The sequence below is a fragment of the Chlorocebus sabaeus genome, chromosome 22 (genome assembly GCF_047675955.1).
Source record: "Chlorocebus sabaeus isolate Y175 chromosome 22, mChlSab1.0.hap1, whole genome shotgun sequence".
Taxonomy (NCBI): Eukaryota; Metazoa; Chordata; class Mammalia; order Primates; family Cercopithecidae; genus Chlorocebus; species Chlorocebus sabaeus.
The window spans coordinates 81,301,416-81,318,365 of NC_132925.1; the positions used below are offsets into that span (position 1 = coordinate 81,301,416).

General features: G+C 43.0%; 1 pseudogene; it reads right to left on the reverse strand.

The window, feature by feature from the left end:
* Nucleotides 1-14,373: 14,373 nt before the first annotated feature.
* On the reverse strand, nucleotides 14,374-14,524 carry LOC119626123 (U2 spliceosomal RNA; annotated as a pseudogene).
* Nucleotides 14,525-16,950: the final 2,426 nt, after the last annotated feature.

Sequence of the window (16,950 nt, forward strand, 5' to 3'; positions counted from 1 at the left end):
TGAGCACAGGAGTTTGAGACCAGCCTGGGCAACATAGGGAGATCTTGTCTGTACAAAAAATACAAACGTTAGCCAGGCATGGTGGCATGCCCCAGTAGTCCCAGCTACTTAGGAGGCTGAGGCAGGACTGCTTGAGCCTGGGAGGCAGAGGTTGCAGTGAGCCAACATCATTCCACGGCATTCCAGCCTAGGTGACAGATTGAGACCCTGTCTCAAAAAATATATATAAAACAAAAAAATTTTAAATAAGTAAATGGCAAAAATAGTCTTGATATGGTTTGGCTGTGTCCCCACACAAATCTCATTTTGAATTGTAGTTCCCATAATCCCCACATGTCATGGGAGGGACCAGGTGGAGATAATTGAATCAGAAGCAGTTACCCTCTTGCTGTTCTCGTGATAGTGAGTTCTCACGAGATCTGATGGTTTTATAAGGGTCTTACCCCTTTGCTCAGCAGTCACTTCTTTCACCTGCCACCATGATTATGAGTTTCCTGAGGCCTCTCTAGCCATTTGGAATTGTGAGTTAATTAAACCTCTTTTCCTTATAAATTACCCAGTCTCAGGTATGTCTTCATAGCAGCATGAAAACAGAATAATAGTCTACTTCAAGTTACTGTACATATTCAACATTAATAAAATAACATTTCTGGCTGGGCACAGTGGCTCATGCCTGTAATCCCAGCATTTTGGGAGGCCAAGGCAGGTGGATCGCTTGAGCCCAGGAGATCAGCCTGGGCAACATGGCAAAACCCCTGTTATCTACAAAAAAAAAAAAAAAATAGAAAAAATTAGCCAGGAGTTGTGGCACGTGCCTGTGGTCCCAGCTACTTGGGAGGCTGAGGTGGGAGGATCACCTGAGTCCAGGAGGTCAAGGCTGCAGTGAGCCAAAATTGTGCCACTACATTCCAGCCTGGGGTGGGTGGGGAGAGAGTGAGACCCTATCTCAAAATAAATTTAAAAAATAAAATAACATTTCTGTGTGGTTAATTCAAACTAATCATTTATCTATTGGCATTGACTTAGTTACTTTTAAAAAGGAATATACTATTATAATATAGTTCCTTTTTACACAGATGCAGAGATAATATGGTGAAATCTTGTCTACCTAAATATAAGAACAAAACATAAGACTGGTGTAACCGTTCAGAGCGACATTAGCGCCAATGTTATAAGTCAGTTCTAACGTACTTAATAAAACGACTTTCCTTTAGTCAAAATTTTTTTAAAATCTAGTCAAGTAATCAGCATCAAAATGTTTCGGACACTAAGCAGTGTCTCTTTTGTGCCTGGAAACGGGTGTTTTATTCATCCTCTAGAAGTTCACAGTACAGAGTGTGGGCGAAGCTTTCTGGACAACCTGTCCCTCTGTCAGCTTTTGCCTCTGCAAAGCCAAAATGTGGGTTTTGTGTCTGAGTACTGCAATCCACAAGAAATGTGGCTAAGGCCAGAAAACAGAAGTGTGTATACTTTTGGAAGGCTGCGCATCTCATGAGTCACATGGGAGCAGCCCCGACCGTGGTTTGTGCACCTTCTGCCCTGGCAGCTGCCAGTCAAGCGAAGAGGGCGCCCTCTAGGGGTGAGCCTGGGCAGCAAAATCGTCACCTTCCCCTGGGAAAGAGAATGCAGCGATTCACCTTCAGGAATTCCCTTTCCTAAAAAGCTACACCTCTAAAGCTATCAAAAATGAAATTCTATCAATAAGGTACCAGAAGCAACCAAATGGACCCACCCATGTGTGTGCCTGCGTGTGTATGCATGCGTGCACGCGCATAGAAACTGAGTATCAGTATGAGCAGGAAACCGGTATCCGTGCTGGCCTCCTGGGAGGGGAACTACATAAAGAAGATGGGGACAAGGAAGAAACTCGCTTTCCCCTCCCCTCAACTTTTATTATGAAAAACTTTCAAATAGAAAAGTTGAGAGAATAGTGCAACAAATTCCCGCATACTCAGCACCTAGATTTCACGTGGTTAGCATGTTTGTTAGCATGTTTGTATTTGCTTTCTCCCTATATTCGTTTGTCTGACTTCTCTTAGACTCACCTTTCACAGTAAAATCTTTGGACCCTTTCAACTGTATACTATGTGTATGTCACCTATCCAAATAAGTTTATTAATAAGTAATAGTAACTACCTCTGAGAGGCGTTGTGAGTGAGGGTTAAATTAAATGAGAAGGGCATAAAATACCTGGCGCAGCGCCAAGCTCAGAGTACCTGCTCAAGAAATGCTGTGGTCACTCTCACACTTCCCTTCATTCACTCCTAGGTCCCACAGGAAACTCAGCACCTTTGATTTCTTCTCAGTCTTTTCCCAAGCCAGCCCTCTTTCTCCTTTTCCATACCTCTCTCAACTTCTCTATGCCTCCTGGCAAGGCGCAGAGTAAAAGGGATCATCACACCCGGCAGGAAAGCGGCAGGGCCTCCAGACAACAGTTACAAGCAGACCACTGCACTGGAGGAGGCCTAGGCGGCCATGACACTTAACCCTTAACCCTACCCCGGCTGCTCCTAGAAAATGGCTTCATGCCTGCAAATAGCCACCCTTTCTCATAGCCTATCTTGTAATAGGGTTGGCAATTTTCTGATGTCAGAATACATAAGTACAAAATATTAAAATAATATAAAATAGGGCCGGGCACAGTGGCTCACGCCCGTAATCCCAGAACTTTGGGAGGCCAAGGCAGGTGGATCACGAGGTCAGGAGTTCAAGACCAGCCTGGCCAAGATGGTGAAACCCCGTCTCTACTAAAAATACAAAAATTAGCCGGGCATGGTGACAGATGCCTGTAATCCCAGCTACTCGGGAGGCTGAGGCAGGAGAATCACTTGAACCTGGGTGGCAGGGGTTTGACAGAGTGAGACTCTGTCTCAAAATAAATAAATAATATATATATATAAAAAATATATAAAATATAAAATGTAAGTATGTGGTAAAAACCAAGAAGAGATGTTAACTGTATCTCTAAATTTGTATCATATAATATGTATATGCAGTATAATATACATATATTAATATACTACACTACACATAATATGTGTTAACATGTATATGTTTCATCACATAGTATAACATAAATGTACAATATAATTCAATATGTGGTAAAAATTTAAATAAAAAAAAAAAGAGAGATTTGGCTGGGCGCAGTGGTTCACACCTGTAATCCCGAACTTTGGGAGGCTGAGACGGGTGGATCACCTGACGTTGGGAATTCAAGACCAGCCTGACCAACATGGTGAAACCACATCTCTACTAAAATTACAAAATTCTCCGGGTGTGGTAGCAGGTGCCTGTAATCCCAGCTACTCGGGAGGCTGAGGCAGGAGAATCGCTTGAACCCGGGAGGCAGAGGTTGTGGTGAACCAAGATCACGCCACTGCACTCCAGCCTGGTCAATAAGAGTGAAATTCTGGCTCAAAAAAAAAGAAAAAGTAGAGATTCTACGCTACGTCTTTCTTGTTCTCTATGCACATGTATATTCAACATATAGAACATGTATATAACACGTTACACATGTGTATATTAATTACATATGCTATCTATCACACATATGTATATGTATCATAGGAAAAAGCAACTCTTTTTTTCTCTACATACTCACACCCTCAGTTTACTTCTGACATCAGATGTGTGAGTTTTTTCCCACACATCAATTATCTGGCAGACACCAATTGGGTGTCCTACAATTAATTCAATTTTGACACCAATTAGAGTTAGTGCAAACCCCACAGGTTAAGGGCTCAGTCCCACAAGGCTGCCCCCACTTCAGATGCTGGTTGTAAGTCCCAGGTTGTCACTTGTACTTCTGACCAACTACAAATCGGGATTCCCTTCTTCAGGTTTGACACTTTGCTAGGGTGGCTTATAGAACTCAGAAAACACTTATGTTTACCTGTTTATTATAAAGGATATCACAAAGGATGGAGATGAACAGCCAGATGAAGAGGTACATGGGGCAAAGTGTTGGGTGACCCATACCCCAGCACTTCCACCCATTCAACAACCTGAAAGCTCTCCAAAGCCCACGGTTTTGTAAAGGCATCATCATATGGGCATGATCAATTATTAACTCAATCTCCAGCCCACTCACCTTCCCAGAAGATGGGGAGTGGAGCTAAAAGCTCCAAACTTCTCATCATGGTTTGGTCTTTCTGGTGACTGGTCCCCATCCAGGAACCCACCAAGAGTCACCTCGTTAGGACAAAAGATGCTCCTATCACCCAGGAAATTCCAAGGGATTAGGAGCTCTGTGGAACGAACTGGGGTCAAAGACCAAATATTAGAACAAAAGATACACCTAGCACCTCTATCGCTCAGGAAATTACCAGGGTTTTCAGAGCTCTGTGCCAGGAAGTGGGTCGAAGACCAAAATATATTTATTATAAATAACAACATCATAGTATATTACATATATACACACATACTAACATCCACAATATGGTACATATAATATGAGATATAGATATGTTTACAGATCTAGTTAACAACTCTAACTACTTGGTTTTTGTTTTTTTTTTTTTTTGAGAAGGAGTCTCGCTTTGTCACCCAGGCTGGAGTGCAGTGGCACGATCTTGGCTCACTGCAAGCTCCGCCTCCCAGGTTCACGCCATTCTCCTGGCTCAGCCTCCCGAGTAGCTGGGACTACAGGTGCCCGCCCACCACGCCTGGCTAATTTTTTGTATTTTTTTAGTAGAGACGGGGCTTCACTGTGTTAGCCAGGATGGTCTTGATCTCCTGACCTCGTGATCCGCCCGCCTCGGCCTCCCAAAGTGCTGGGATTATAGGCTTGAGCCACCATGCCCAGCAACTACTTGGTTTTTAACCATGTACTGAATCATGTTTGGCCAGACTCACCCTCCACCCAGCCAGGGCCCTAAGTCCCATCTCTTATTTTTCAAAGTAAACCAACTGAGTCACCACCTGCTCTGTTAGCCACATCCAATGTGACTCTGGGGTCTCAGATCTTTCTAGCAACTGTGCATAAGCCCAGACCTTACTCCAGTCCTTGGGGAGAGAAAGCTAGGGAACTCCTATGCCCCTCAGAGGCCCTGTTTTTCCATTGCCTTGGTTCTGTTGCTACCACAGTGGGTGCCAGGGAGAGCAATTCCCTATAAGCCATGTGTGCCTTCTCCACCACCAGAAGGCTGCTCCATAGGGCCTGACCCTGCCCATGTGTGACTATTCCTAGAGGAGAAGAGTTCCCTCCTGCAGGGTAGCGGCAGCCCCAGATGCATCAGCCTTGGGTAACAGTTCACAGCCACTTGCTGTGGAAGGGCCCACAAAGAAAACCAAGGAAACCCCAACAAAAATAAAAACATTTGCTGAGCATTCACTGTGTGCCAGGAACTGTGCAAAATGCTTTTTTTTTTAAAGAGATGGGATCTCACTATGTTGCCCAGGCTAGTCTCGAACTCCTGGACTCAAATAATCCTCCCACCTCCACCTCCCAAGTAGCTGGGATTACAGGAATGAGTCACTGCACCTGGCTTAAAATACTTACAATATGTTATCAAATTTAACCTGATCAGCTCAACCCCTCTACAAAGCAGGCATTTTACCCTGACTTGAGTTCTGCTTTTTTTGGTGAGTTCCTCTTGGGAGACCTTAATTCATGTTTTAAAATTAATTAATCAATTAACATTTATACAGCACTTACTATGTGGCAGACACCGAGTGAGCAGCTTTACAAACATTAACTCACTGAGCCCTCATCATGTGTTAGCCCTATGAGATGAACACTACTATTATTACCAAAATAGTCACAAGCAATGAGCTCAAAGTCACACAGCTAGTAAGTGGTAGAAGTGGGATGCCTGTTCTGCCAGTGGAAATGTAATGGAGGTAACTCAAAGTGGGAACATGTGCACATGAAGTATATTGGCAAGGGCGTGGAGAAATAGGCACTCTCAGGTATTGCTTATGGGAGGGCAAATTTGCAAGGCAATGTGACAATATTGAACACAATTTAAAATGCATATGCAGTAGTTACTTTGACCTTGATATTCTTCCTCTAGAAATTATTCACAGATATTTATATGCATATGAAAACATATGGACAAGTCATCTTATTGTACCATGTTTGTATTAGTAAAGACTAGAAGCAACCAGAATGATGATTAATATGACATCAGGGCCGGATGTGGTGGCTCACACCTGTAATCCCAGCACTTTGGAGGCCAAGGCGGGCAGATCACATGAGTTCAGGAGTTCAAGACCAGCCTGGCCAACATGGCAAAGCCCTGTCTCTACTAAAAAATACAAAACTTAGGCCAGGCGTGATGGTTCACACCTGTAATCCCAGCACTTTGGGAGGCCGAGGCGGGTAGATCACACAGTCAGGAGATCTAGACCATCCTGGCTAACACAGTGAAATCCCGTCTTTACTAAAATTACAAAAAAAAAAAATTAGCTGGATGTGGTGGTGGGTGCCTGTAATCCCAGCTACTGGGGAGGCTGAGGCAGAGAGAACTGCTTGAATCCGGGAGGCAGAAGTTGCAGTGAGCCGAGATCACGCCACTGCACTCCAGCCTGGACAACACAGCAAGACTCTGTCTCAGAAAACAAAAGTAGGACATCAGTTAAATGAGTTATAATGTAGTAGGACAAGCCACAGACAAAACTCCTCAGACACTGAGTTAAAGAAGGAAGGGGTTTATTCGGCAGGGGCATTGGCAAGACTCCTGTCTCAAGAGCCGAGCTCCCCGAGTGAGCAATTCCTATCCCTTTTAAGGGCTCACAACTCTAAGCGGGTGCACGTGAGAGGGTCGTGATAGATTGAGCAAACGGGGGTACGTGACTGGGGACTGCATGCACTGGTAATTAGATCGGAAGAAAACAGGATAGGGATTTTCACAGTGCTTTTCTATAAAGTATCTGTAATCTATAGATAACATAACCAATTAAGTCAGAGGCCGATCTTTTTTTTTTTTTTTTTTTTTTTTTTTTTTTTTTTTTTTTTTTTTTTTGAGACGGAGTCTTGCTCTGTCGCCCAGGCTGGAGTGCAGTGGCGCAATCTCGGCTCACTACAAGCTCCGCCTCCCGGGTTCACGCCATTCTCCTGCCTCAGCCTCCCGAGTAGCCGGGACTACAGGCGCCCGCCACTGCGCCCGGCTAATTTTTTTCTATTTTTTAGTAGAGACGGGGTTTCACCATGGTCTCGATCTCCTGACCTTGTGATCCGCCTGCTTCGGCCTCCCAAAGTGCTGGGATTACAGGCGTGAGCCACCACGCCCGGCCCAGAGGCCGATCTTTAACTACCAGGCCCAGGGTGTGGCACAGGGCTGTCTGCTTGTGAATTTCATCTCTGCCTTTTAGTTTTTACTTTTTCTTTCTTTGGAGGCAGAAACTGGGCATAAGACAATATGAGGGATGGTCTCCTCCCTTAATGATACAGCCACACTCTGGAATACTATAAAGCTGTGAAGATGAATGAGTGAAATCTACTGGCACTGAAGTAAAGTCCTCCAAGATGTATTTGTAATGAAAATACAAAGCACAGAGCATATGTGTGTTTTCAAGGCTAATATCCAAGCCAAAGTCTAGGGTCTGACTCCAGGGAAGGTAAACACATCCTCTGTCTATAACTGTATGAATGTGGTGATAGTAGCCCAATTGAATTTGTTTCCATTTCAATGTATAAATTTGGCTGTGTGGGGAGGGGGCAAAATTCAGGCCACAGTGGGGCTTTAGTCTCCCTGTCCTGGTGCACACTTTCCCCACGGAACTGAATCTGGAACCAATAGAGAACACAGAAAAAGGCAACGGGGATTACCCACTCCCTCGTGCACGCGCTTTTGGACCACAGCTCCTCTGGTTAATGACAAATAACCCTCCTCAATGTTATGTGCCTGCCCACTCGCTGCTGCCACCAACTCCAAGGTATGGCCTCCTGGCAGGGGCAGAGGAGAATAGAAAAAAGAAAGCAAAAATCAAAATGGGATTCTCTCTGCCGCTCCCTAGCGAATGCAGGAGCGCACACACATACACACACACACACACACACACACACCCCAGATGAGAAAGAGAAGTCTTCTCCTGGAACACTTCCCATCTGGACCTACCGCATGGCTTCTGAGTTTCCAGTAGCTGTCTTTGAGTCCAGGCTGGGCAATACCGAAGGGGAAAAAAATATGTAAACTTCCCACCATTTTGACAGAACTTTTTGTTGTTGTTGTTGGAGACAGAGTTTCGCTATGGAGTGCAGTGAGGCAGTCTCGGCTCACTGCAGCCTCTGCCTCCTCAGTTCAAGCAATTCTCCTGGCTAAGCCTCCCGAGTAGCTGGGATTGCTGTACGTGCGCCACCGCGCCCAGTAACCCAGCTAATTTTTGTATTTTTAATAGAGTCAGGGTTTCACCATGTTGGCCAGGCTGGTCTTGAACTCCTCACCTCAAGTGATCCACTTGCCTCGGCCTCCCAAAGTGCTGGGATTACAGGTGTGAGCCACCGTGCCCGGGTGGGGCTTTTGAAGGGGTTCAAAAATTAATTAATCAATTAACATTTATACAGCACTTACTATGTGGCAGACACCGAGTGAGCAGCTTTACAAACATTAACTCACTGAGCCCTCATCACAGCCCTATGAGTGGGCGTTTCCCGCTAGGTGGAACGAGAGACTTGAGAAAAGAAATGAGACACAGAAATGAAGTATAGAGAAAGAAAAAGTGGGCCCAGGGGACCGGTGCTCACCATACAGAGGACCCGCACCGGCACCAGTCTCTGAGTTCCCTCAGTATTTATTGATCATTATCTTTACCATCTTAGAAAAAGGGAAGTGGCAGGATAATAGGATCATGGTAGGGAGGTCATCAGTAAGACACATGAATAAAGATCTCTGTGACATGAATAAGTTTAAGGAAAAGTGCTGTGCCTTGATATGCATATGCAAACATCTCCATAAACCTTTTTAGTGCATAAAGAGCAACATTGAGCTAGCAAGTCCCACCTTCAGCCCTAAGGCGGTTTTCTCCTTTCTCAGTAAACAGAACATACAATCAGGTTTTACACTGAGATGTTCCATTGCCCAGGGACGGGCAGGAGACAGATGCTTTTCTCTATCTCAACTGCCAAGAGGCTTCTTTCCTCTTATACTAGTCCTCCTCAGCACAGACCCTTCACGGGTGTCAGGCTGGGGGATGATCAGGTCTTTCCCTTCCCACGAGGCCATATTTCAGACTATCACGTGGGGAGAAACCTTGGACAATACCTAGCTTTCCTAGGCAGAGGTCCCTGCGACCTTTGGCAGTGTACATGTCCCTGGGTAGTTGAGATTAAGAGAATGATGATGACTTTTCACAAGCATACTGCCTTCAGTCACTTGTTTATTAAAGCACACCCTACACAGCCCAAAATCCGTTAAACCTTGAGTCACCACAGCACATGTCTCTTGCAAGGACAAGGTGGTTGGGGTTAGGGTCACAGATTAACAGCATCTCAAATACAGAACAAAATGGAGTCTCTTATGTGTACTTCTTTCCATATAGACACAGTAACAGTCTGATCTCTCTTTCTTTTCCCCACAGCTTTGAATTCTCATCTCTTTCCCCAGTCCACTGACTACAATTTACTTTTCAGAGTCCTTAGCCGCTCTATGCCTTCTGAAAGGATCTGTAGTTGCAGCCAATGTGATCAGAAAGTACTGGGAAGATCACAAAGATGGGGGAGATCAAGAGAGACATCCCAGATAGTTGTGTATGAACTCATGGGGTTCACCCGGTGCTTGCACATATGGATCTCACCCCAAACAGAATACCACAGGTTTCGTGAACTCTGTTGCAGGCAGGTCTCCGCCCAGGTCACTGAATGACCTCAATTTAGTAGAAGCCAATTACAGTTTGGCCAGACTTGGGGGCACACAGGTGGGACTGATCTGAATAGCCCTGCAAATACTTTCAAAATTTTACTTGGAACCACAGCTTACACAAAGCTGGTTGAAATTTCTGACCTGAACTTCAGCTTCAAGGTTACCTGCTAAAATAAGAAACACCAACATTATTTAGCCAGACTGACAATGAAATAGAGACAAAAGACAGAAACTACTAAATTCAGGAATGAAAGAAGGAATATCACTACAGACTCCCTCCTTGACAATTTAAAAGGCTCATAAGTGAATATTACGAGAAACCAAGGCGTAAAAGCTTGGTAACTTAGATGAAGTGGACCAATTCCTTGATAGATACAAATGACCCCAATTTTCCCAAGAACAAATAGATATCCTGAATAGTTCTATATTTGGTGAAGAACTTGAATTTGTAGCTAAAAGCACCTGAAAAAGACATCTCCAGGTAGTTTCACTCACAAATTCTATCAAATATTTAAAGAAGAAATAACACCAATTCTACACAATCTCATTCAGAAAACAGAAGAGGAGAGAACACTTCCCAGTTCATTTTGTGAGCCCAACATTACCTTGATGTCAAAATCAGACAAGGAAAGAAAATTACAAACCAAAGATCTTTCTTGAACATAGACATGAATCTCAGCAAAATATTAACAAATTAAATCCACCAATATACATGCATGTGTGCATATCTTACCATAATCAAGCCAGGTTTATACCAAGAATTCAAGGATGGTTCAATATTTGAAAATCAATTAATGTAAAATCCACCATGTTAACAATCTAAAGAAGAGGCCAGGCGTGGTGACTCATGCTTGTAATCCCAGCACTTTGGGAGGCTGAGGCAGGTGGATCACAAAATCAGGAGTTTGAGACCAGCCTGGACAACATGGTGAAACCCCATCTCTACTAAAAATACAAAAATTAGCCAGGTGTGGTGGTGGGTGCCTGTTGTCCAAGCTACTTGGGAGGCTGAGGCAGAAGAATTGCTTGAACCCAGGAGGCAGAGGTTGCAGGGAGCCAAGATCACGCCACTGCACTCCAGCCTGGGCCACAAAGCAAGACTGTCTGGAAAAAAAAAAAAAAAATTCTAAAGAAAAAAATCAATCAAATAAACTGATGTAGACAAAGTATCTCACAAAATTCAATGGTCATTCTGGTTAAAGGACTTGGCAAACTGGGAACAGAAGAGAGCTTCCTTAGCCTGAATAAGGGCATCTACAAAAAAAAACAAAAACAAACATCATTCTTAATGTTGAAAGATTGAACACTTTCCCTCTGAGATCAGGAACAAGACAAGGTTATTCATTCTCACCACTCCTATTCAATTGTACTAGAAGACCAGCAATAAGACAAGAAAAACAAACAAAAGACATGCATTTTAGAAGGAAAGAAATTGTGTTTTTCACAGACAACATAATCGTCTATGCAGACGATTCCATGGAATGTATAGAAAAGCTCCTAAAAATAATAAATGAGTTCAGCAAGACTGCAGGACATAATGTCAACATGTGAAAATCAATTGTATTTCAAAACACTAGCAGTAACTGATTGGATTCTGATCTGAATTCAATTGAAATTTTTTTGAAACAGCATTGACAAATCCTAAAAAACAAAATACTTAGGCATAAATCTAATAAAATATCCAGGATCAATATACTGAAAACTATAAAACACTGATGAAAGAAATCAAAAAACACCTAAGCAAATGGAGAAACAGGCTGCACTTGTGGATGGTAACATTCAGTATAGTTAGGATGACAATTTCCCTGAAATGTTCTATAGATTTAACACTATTCTAATAGATATTCTATCAAGAATTTTTTTTTGTAGATGCAGATAAGCTGATTCTAAAACAATTTTGAAAAATAAAAGCAGGCCAGGTGTGGTGGCTGACAACTGTAATCCCCGAGGCCAAGGCGGGCAGATTACTTGAAGCCAAGAGCTCGAGACCAGCCTGGCCAACATAGTGAAACCCCATCTGTACTAAAAATACAAAAATTATCTGGGCTTGCTGGCACACACCTGTAATCCCAGCTACTTGGGTGGCTGAGGTGCTTGAACCTGGGAGGCAGAGGTTGTAGTGAGCTGACATCGTACCATTGCACTCCAGCCTGGGCAACAGAGTGAGACTCTATCTCAAAAAAAAAAAAAAAAAAAAAAAAAAAAAGCAAGTTTGGAAGACTCACACTACCTAATTATCAAAAGTACTATATAACTACAGTAATGACTGAATAATATTGAAGAAGAGATAAGCACACAGATCAATGGATCAGAACAAAAAGTCCAAAAATAGATCCACTCAAAATGGCCAATTGATTTTTGACAAGGGTCCAAAGGCAATTCAATGAAGAAAAGATAGTCTTTTCACCAAATGATGTTGAAACAACTGGACAACCAGATGCCAAAAAAACTCAGATCTAAACCTGACGCTTTAAACAAAAATTAACTCAAAGTGGACCATAGATCTAAACGTAAAACTATAAAACTTCAGAAAAAAACATAAAAGAAAACTTTGCAACCTGACAGTAAGCAAGGAGTTTGTAGATAATGACACCAATACATGATCCATTAAAAAAAAAAAAGTGATAAATTGAGTTTCATCAAAATTTAAACTTTTTTCTTTGCAAAAGCCACTGTTAAGAGAATGAAAAGACATCTCTCACTGGGAGAAAATATTTGCAAATCACATATTCAACATAGAACTTATATCCAGAGCCGGGTGCAGTGGCTCACGCTTGTAATCCCAGCACTTTGGGAGGCCGAGGCAGGTGGATCACCTGAGGTCGGGAGTTCAAGACTAGCCTGACCAACATGGAGAAACCCCATCTCTACTAAAAATACAAAATTAGCCGGGGTGGTGGCACATGCCTGTAATCCCAGCTACTCGGGAGGCTGAGGCAGGAGAATTGCTTGAACCCGGGAGGTGGAAGTTGCGGTGAGCCAAGATCGCGCCATTGCACTCCAGCCTGGGCAAAAAGAGTGAAACTCTGTCTCAAAAAAAAAAAAAAAAAGAACTTATATCCAGAACAGAAAGATAGATATCAATTGTAAGAAGCTATAAGAAAACAAATGACTAATCCCAGCACTTTGGGAGGCCAAGGCAGGCAGATCACGATGTCAGGAGATCGAGACCATCCTGGCTAACACGGTGAAACGCCGTCTTAACTAAAAATACAAAAAATTAGCTGGGCGCGGTGGCAGGCACCTGTAGTCCCAGCTACTCAGGAGGCTGAGGCAGGAGAATGGCGTGAACCCAGGAGGCGGAGCTTGCAGTGAGCTGAGATAGCGCCACTGCACTCCCGCCTAGGTGACAGAGGGAGACTCCATCTCAAAAAATAGTAATAATAATAAAAATTTTAAAAAAGAAAACAAATGACTAATTTAAAAATGTGCAAAAGATTTGAACAGACATTTCTCCAAAGATGATATACAAATGGCCAATAAGCACAGTAAGAGATGCCCAATATCATTAGCCATTAGTGAAGCACAACTCAAAACCACCATGAGATATCACTACACACCTACTAGAGAGGCAAAAATCAAAAACAAACAAATGATAATACCAAATACCAAATATTTTTTTCTTCGCAAAAAGCACTGTTAAGAGAATGAAAAGACATCTCACACTGGGATTAAATATTTGCAAATCACATATTCAACATAGAACTTGTATCCAGAATAGATAGATAGACATCAATTTTAAGAAACTGTAAGAAAACAGGCCGGGCGCGGTGGCTCATGGCCGGGCGCGGTGGCTCAAGCCTGTAATCCCAGCACTTAGGGAGGCCGAGATGGGTGGATCACGAGGTCAGGAGATCAAGACCATCCTGGCTAACACGGTGAAACCCCGTCTCTACTAAAAATACAAAAAACTAGCCGGGCGAGGTGGCGGGCGCCTGTAGTCCCAGCTACTCCGGAGGCTGAGGCAGGAGAATGGCGGGAACCCGGGAGGCGGAGCTTGCAGTGAGCTGAGATCCGGCCACTGCACTCCAGCCCGGGCTACAGAGCAAGACTCCGTCTCAAAAAAAAAAAAAAAAAAAAAAAAAAAAGAAAACAAATGACTGATTTAAAAATGGGCAAAAGATTTGAACAGACATTCCAGTTGTGGAGCAACTGGAACTCTTATACATTGTTGGGGAGAATACAAAATAGTGTAGCTGCTCCAGAAGACAGTTTGACAATTCCTTAAAAGTTAGGCTGGGTGCAATAGCTCATGTATGTAATCTCAGCACTTTGGGAAGCTGAGGTTGGCAGATTGCTCGAGTTCAGGAGTTTGAGACCAGCCAGGACAACATGGCGAAACCCCACCTCCACAAAATAAACAAAAATTAGCCAGACATGGTGGCATGTGCCTGGTTCCAGCTCCTTGGAAGGCTGAGGTTGGAGGATTGCTTAAGCCCAAAAGACAGAGGCTGCAGTGAGTTAAGACGGCACCACTGCATTCCAGCCTGGCAATAGGACAAGATGGCAGCTTTTACCACTTCTATTCAACATAGTATTGGAAGTCCTAGCCAAAGCAATTGGGTAAGAAAAAGAAATAAAAGGCATCTAACTGGAAATGAAGGAGTAAATTGCCTTTTTTCCTCACATGACAAGATCTTTTATGTAGAAAACCCTAAAGATTACACACACACACACCCCTATTAGAACTGCATTTGATCTTAGCCAAAAGGCCAAGAAGTGATTCTGTTAGAATGAATGAACAAATTTAGCAAAGGTGCAGGATACAAAATCAACACACAAAAACCAGTTTTATTTCTATACATTGATAATAGACAATCTAAAATGAACATTAAGAAAACAATTCAATTTACAATAACATCAAAAAGGATAAGACCAGGCACAGTAGCTCACACCTACTATCTGAGCACTTTGGGAGGCCAAGGTGGGAGGATTGTTTGAGGAGTTAGAGGCTGTAGTGAGCTGTGATTGTACCACTGCACTCCAGCCTGGGCAACAGAGTGAGATCCTGTCTCCAAAAAAGAAAAAAACAAAGTCAAGGTAACAGGAAAAGCAGCTTCTGTTGACCAAGATGCAGCAGATAAGCTCCCAGATGCCATTAAGAAAATCACTGAGGCCGGTTGTGGTGGCTTATGCCTGTAATCCCAGCACTTTCGGAGGCAGAGGTGGACAGATCACCTGAAGTCAGGAGTTCAAGACCAGCCTGGCCAACATAGTGAAATCCCATTTCTACTAAAAACACAAGAAATTAGCTGAACTTGGTGGCAAATGCCTGTTATTCCAGCTACTTGGAAGACTGAGGCACAAGAATTGTTTGAACCTGGGAGGCAGAAGTTGCAGCGAGCCAAGATGGCACCACTGCATTCCAGCCTTAGTAACAGCGAGACTCTGTCTTAAAAAAAAAAAAAAAAAAAAAAGAACTGATGAGAAAGGATATCTGCCTGAGCATGTTTTTATGCAGATGAAAGTGCCCTCTTCTGGAAAATAAAATGCCAAAAAGAACATTTATTAGTAAGGAAGGGAAGGGAGCACCAGGAATTAAGGTAGGAAGGGATTGGCTAACTCTACTGCTTTGTGCAAATGCAGTCAGGTTTGTGATCATGACTGCCTTTATCCGTAAAGCTGCTAACCTCTGAGCCTTGAACAGAAAAGATAAACACCAGCTGCTGGGCTTTTGTTTGTACAACAATAAGGCCAAGACAACAAGAACCCTTTTTCTGGATGCGTCTCATCGATGCTTTATCCCTGAACTCAGGAAGTAAATTGATAGTAAGGAACTGCCTTTTAAAGTTCTCTTAATATTGGTCAATGCCCCTGGCCACCCAGAACACCATGAGATCAACACTTGGAGTTGTCTACTTGTCCCCAAGCATAAGGTCTATAATTCAGCCTCTAGATCAGGGGATCATAAGGACCTGCAAGGCTCATTACACACAATAGTCTATGGAAAGGATTGTCAGTGCTATGGAAGAAAACCCAGACAGAGAGACTATCATGAAAGTCAGGAAGGATCACACCATTGAACATGCCATCATTGTTATGGAAAAAACTGTGAAAGCCTAAATAAATAAATAAATAAATAAAAATTAAAAGCTGTGAAAGCCATCAAGCCCAAAACAAAAAAGGTGGGGAGGGTCTGGGTGGAGGGTTTCAAGATATGGATCTTGGGGAAATTAAAGAGCTAATAGATGTCATGCCAGAGGAATTAATAGAAGACAGCTTGATGGAGATGAGTGCTTCTGAACCAGTGCCAGATCATGAGGAAGAAGACATAATAGAATAATTACTAGAAAAGAAATTAACATTAGACAGTCTGACAGAAGGTTTCTCATTATTCATGACTGCTTTTTACTTCTTTTACGTGGACCCTCCCATGATATGGGCACAAAAACTACAGCAAACGGTAGAAGAGGGATTGGTATCATATAGAAATATTTTTAGAGAAATGAACAAAAAAGTCAGAAATAAATTACATTGCATTTCTGTAGTTTCACTGAGTGTGTCCACTTCTCCTGCCTCCCCTTCCACCTCCTCTGCCTCTGCCACTCCTGAAACAGCAAAAACAACCTTCCTCTTCCTCCTCCTCCTCCTCAGCCTACTCAACAGGAAGTGAAGAGGATGAAGACCTTTGTGATGACACACTTCCACTTAATGAACAGTGAATGTATTTTCTCTTATGATTTTTAAATAGCATTTTCTTTACTCTAATTTACTTTATTAAGAATATAGCTTGGGCACAGTGGCTCACACCTGTACTCCCAGCACTTTGGGAGGCCGAGGTGGGTGGATCACCTGAGGATGGGAGTTCAAGACCAGCCTGGCCAACATGGTGAAACCCTGTCTCTACTAAAAATACAAAAATTAGCCAGGCATGATGGTGCATGCCTGTAATCCCAGCTACTTGGGAGGCTGAGGTGGGAGAATTGCTTGAACCTGGGCAGCAGAGGTTGCAGTGAGCCCAGATTGTACCACTATACTCCACCCTGGGTGACAGAGCAAGACTCTGATTAAAAAAAAAAAAAAAAAAGTAGTATACAATAGATATAACATACAAAATGTGTTAATTGTGTTATTGTAAAATTTCTAGTCAACAGTAAGCTATTTGTAGTTAAACTTTGGGGGAGTAAAAAATGACACATGGATTTTTGAC